The 5163-nt window shown below is 37.5% G+C and overlaps 1 non-coding gene across 1 annotated transcript; it reads right to left on the bottom strand.

Annotated features, from left to right (window-relative positions):
- Positions 1-3503: 3503 nt before the first annotated feature.
- On the bottom strand, positions 3504-3562 carry MIR2285CX (microRNA mir-2285cx). The gene has a single exon (NR_162373.1). It is a non-coding gene; the product is annotated as a microRNA mir-2285cx (primary transcript).
- Between the last annotated feature and the right edge of the window lie 1601 nt (positions 3563-5163).

A 5163-nucleotide genomic window follows, 5' to 3' on the forward strand; every position in this document is an offset into this window, starting at 1 on the left:
ATAGCTGTCTGGTTTTCCCAATACTATTTTTTAAAGAGATTGTCTTTACCCTGTTGTATACTCTTGCCTCCTTTGTCAGAGATTAATTGTCCACATCAGCATGAATTTACTTCTGGAATCTCTATTCCCTTCCATTGATTTATGTGTTTATTCTTGCACCAGTACCACTGAGCTTTTATTATTGTAGCTTTTGGAGAAGGCAATGGCACCCACTCCAGTACTCTTGCCTGGCAAATCCCAAGGATGGAGGAGGCTGGTAGGCTGCAATCCATGGGGTCGCTAGGATTCGGACAAGACTGAGTGACTTCACTTTCACTTTTCACTTTCATGCATTGGAGAAGGAAATGGCAACCTACCTACTCCAGCGTTCTTGCCTGGAGAATCCCAGGGACAGGGGAGCCTGGTGGGCTGCCGTCTCTGGGGTCACACAGAGTCAGACATGACTGAAGCGACTTAGCAGCAGTGTAGTTTGAAATTAGGGAGCATGATATCTCCAGCTTTGTCCTTTCTTAAGTTTACTTTGGCTATTTGGGATTTTTGTGTTTCTATATGGAGCTTCCCCAGTGGCTCACTGGTAAAGAAACTTCCTGCAGTTCAGGAGCCACAGGACATGCGATTTCAATCCCTGGGTCAGGAAGCTCCGTTGGAGAAAGGCATGGAAACCCACTCCAATGTTCTTGCCTGGAGAATGCCATGGACAGAGGAGCCTTCCAGGCTACAGTCCATAGCGTCACAAAGAGTCAGACATGACTTAAGCAACTTTCCACACAGGCATTCACACACATGTTTCTATACAAATTTTAGAGTTATTTGTTCTATTTTTATGAAAAATGCCACTGTTATTAATATTTTGATAAGAATTATATTAAATATATAGATTGCCTTGGGTAGTATGGTCATTTTAATAATATTAATTCTTCCAGTCCGTGAACATGGTATATCATTCCATTTATTTGGGTTGTCCTCAATTTCTGTCATCAGAATCTCATATTTTTCCAAGTACAAGTCTTTTACTGCCCTGGTTAGGTATATTCCCAGATATTTTATTCTTTTTGATACACTTGCAAATAGGAATTTAAAGAGATTTCTCTCTCTGATTCAGTGTTACTGTAAAGAAATGCAACAGAGTTATGTTTATTAATTTTGTATCCAGAAACTTAACTGAATTGATATATTATTTCTAATAGTTTTTTGGTGACATTTTAAGGATTTTCTAAATACAATATCTTGCCACTCTATAAACAATGACAGTTTTATTTCTTCCTTTCCAACTTTGACTCATTTTCCTTTTCTTGACTAATTGGTATGGCTAGAACCTCCAGTACAATGTTGAAAAAGAGTGGTGAAAGTAAACATCTTTGTCTTGTTCCTGATCTTTGAGATTTTCAGTTTTTCACCACTGAGTATGATGTTGGCTATAAGTTTCTTATTAAACATAAATGGGTATTCAGGTTTTTGAAAAGCTTTTTCTGCATCTATTGAGATGGTCATATGATTTTTATCCTTCAATTTGTTAATGTGATGTATCTCATTGATTGATTTGTGGATATTGAACAATCTTTTCATCTCTGGGATAAATCTCACTTGATCCTTTTAATATACTGTTGAATTTGGTTTGCTAATATTTTGTTGAGAATTTTGCTGTATTTATGTTTATCAGGGATACTGGCCTATAGATTTCTTTTTTTGTGGTCTTTGGTTTTGGTAGGATGAGTAGGATGAGTCTGAAAGTGTTTCTTTCACTTCAATTTTATGGAATATTTTAAGTGCTTGGTAGAATTCACCTGTGAAACTAATTCTGGACTTTTGTTTGTTAAGAGTGGAAATTTTTTGTTTTGCTTTTCTGATTCAATTTCATTATTGGAAATCAGTTTCATATTTTCTAACATTTCTGATTCAGTCTTATGAGACTGTAAATTTCTACAAATTTGTCCATTCCTTCTAGATTGCTCATTTTACTGGTATACTATTTTTCATGGTAACCTCTCATAATCTTCTGTATTTCTGTGGTGTCAGTTGTAGTTTCTTCTGTTTAATTTCTGAGTGTATTTGGGCCCTCTCATTTCTTTTCTTCATGAAACTTGCTAAAGTTTTTGTCAATTACTTTATCTTTTCAGAGGGCCAGCTCAAAGTTTCATTGATTCTTTCCACTGCCTTTTTGGTCTATTTCACTTATTTCTGCTTGAATCTTTGTTATTTGTTTTCTTCTACTAACTTTGGGTTTTGTTTGTTTTTCCAGCTCCTTTAAGTATAAGGTTAGGCTGTTTATTTGAGATTTGTCTTGCTTACTGAGGTAAATCTTGGGCTTCCCTCATAGCTCAGTTGGTAAAGAATCAGCCTGCAATGCAGGAGACCTGGGTTCCATCCCTGGGTTGGGAAGATCCCCTGGAGAAGGGAAAGGCTACCCACTCCAGTATTCTGGCCTGAAGAATTCCATGGACTGTATAGTCCATGGGGTCGTAAAGAGTCAGACATGACTGAGCAACTTGCACTTTCACCGAGGTAAATTTTTATCACTATAAACTTTTCTCATAAAACTCCTTTTATTCTATCCTATAGACTTGGGATCATTGTGTTTTCATTTTCATTTGTCTCCAGGTATAATATATTTTTTAATTTCCTCAGTGATCTATTTAGTAGCATATTGTTTAGCCTCCACATATTTGTGTTCTTCGTAGGTTTTTTCTTGTGGTTTATTTCTAGTCTCTTAGTGTCACTATCGGAGAAGGTAATGGCACCCCACTCCAGGATTTTTGCCTGGAAAATCCCATGGATGGAGGAGCCTGGTAGGCTGCAGTCCATGGGGTCTCGGAGAGTCGGACACTACTGAGCGAATTCACTTTCACTTTTCATTTTCATGCATTGGAGAAGGAAATGGCAACCCACTCCAGTGTTCTTGCCTGGAGAATCCCAGGGACAGGGGAGCCTGGTGGGCTGCCGTCTATGGGGTCACATAGAGTTGGACACGACTGAAGTGACTTAGCAGTAGCAGTGTCATTATTGAAAAAGATGCTTGATATGATTTCAATTTTCTTAAATTTACAGAGGCTTGTTGTGTGGCCTAGCAGGTGATCTATCCTGGAGAATGTCCCATATACACTTTAAAAGAATGTACTATGCTGTTTAGGCTTCTTTGGTAGCTCAGCTGCTAAAGCATCCACCTGCAGTGCAGGAGTTTCCGATTTGATTCCTGGGTACAGAAGTTCCCCTGAAGAAGGGATAGGCTACCCACTCTAGCATTCTTGGGCTTCCCTGGTGGCTCAGATGGTAAAGAATCTGCCTGCAATGTGGGAGGCCTGGGTTTGATCTGTGGGTTGGGAAGATCCCCTGGGTGAGGGCATGGCAACCCCCTCCAGTATTCTTGCCTAGAGAATCCCCAGGGACAGAGGAGCCTGAAGATCTACAGTCCATGGGGTCGTAAAGAGTTGGACATGACTGAGCGACTAAGCACAGCACAGCACTATGCTGTTTTGGGGTGAAGTGTTCTGTATATATTGGGGCTGTCAAAAAGTTCATTTGGGTGTTTCTACAGGATGTTACAGAAAAACCCAAACAAACTTTTTGGCCAACCCAATATCTATTAATTCAACCTGGTTTAATGTATCATTTAAGGCCAGTGTGTGTTTCCTTTTTGATTTTATGGATGATCTGTCATTGATATATTGGATAGTAAATAAATAAAATTAAAATCTCCTAATATTATTGTGTTACTGATCACTTCTCCCTTCATGCCTGTTAAATTTGCTTTATCTATATAGGTGCTCCTATGTTGGGTGCATAGATATTTACAATTGTTATGCCTTCTTATACTGATCCCTTTGTTATTATGTAATGTCCTTATTTGTTTCTTATTATAGTCTTTGTTTTATCATTTGTCTTATCAAGTGTAAGTGTAGTTATTCCAGCTTTCTCCTCATTTCCATTTGCTTGGAATGCCTTTTGAAAACCTCACTTGCAGTCTGTGTACATTGTTAGGTTTGAAGTAAGTCTCTTGTAGGTATCATATATATGGATCTTGTTTTTGTATACATTCAGTCACTATATGTATTTGGATTGAATTTTTTAGTTCATTTTTATTTAAAGTAATAATTGATGGATATATACTTATTGCCAAAATGTTGTTTTTGTAATTTTTTGTTCCTTCTTTTGCTCTTTTCCTTACAATTTTATGACTATCATTATTTTTATATCTGGAATCCTTTCTCTTTGTTTTGTGTGTATTGATTACAGGTTTTTGATCTATTATTACCATGAAGTTCATATATAAAAGTTAATATAAATATATGAATGATTATTTTCAGTTGATGAGCTCTTAAGTTCAAACTCATTGCAACAACCCTGAATTTTTACTTGCCCTGGCCATGTTTAATGTTTTTGACGTCATATTTCATAACTTTTTGCTTTGTTTTATCCTTAACTATTTATTTTGGATATAGATGATATTACTACTCTTACCTTTTAACCTTCCCACTAGCCATATAAGTTCTGGTACTACATCTTTTTGTATGTTCACCTTTACCAATGAGATTTTCCTTTTCTAAGTTTAATATTTCTAGTTATGGTCTTTTCTTTTCCACTTAGTGAAGTACCTTTAACATTTCTCTAAAGCTGGTTTAGTAATTCTAAACTCTTTCAGCTTTTCCTTGTCTATAGAAATCTTTATTTCTCCTTTAAATATGAATAACAGCCTTGGTAGGTAGAATATTCTTGGTTGTACTAATCACCTTACAAATATTGCGCCACTCCTTTTGACCTACAGAATTTGTACTGAAATATTAACTGATCATATTATGGAACTTGCCTTGCAAGTAACGAGTTGCTTTTTTTTTTTGCTTCTTTTAAGATTCTTTGCTGGTGGGTGGTGCCTTGCCTGGTGCAGTGGGTTGCGTGGCTGGGGAACGCCAGACCTGTTGCTGTCCACTGGTGGGTGGTGAGTCCCTAGTGTTTATAGGCTAAAGGGAAGACTCCAAATGGGACTTGGCAGTACCAGTTTCCTCATGGGAGAAAAAGCCCCTGAATATGGTTGCGGCCATGTTTATATCCCTGGCTGGGGAGAGGGGGGTTGCTTCCTATGTCTTTATCAGGCTCTCCAAAAACAGCAAATGAGTCTGAACCAGGCTCCTTTTAAATTACTGTTTCTTTCCTGACAGCATTAGAGATTTT

The sequence above is a fragment of the Bos taurus genome, chromosome 9, assembly GCF_002263795.3.
Source record: "Bos taurus isolate L1 Dominette 01449 registration number 42190680 breed Hereford chromosome 9, ARS-UCD2.0, whole genome shotgun sequence".
NCBI lineage: Eukaryota > Metazoa > Chordata > Mammalia > Artiodactyla > Bovidae > Bos > Bos taurus.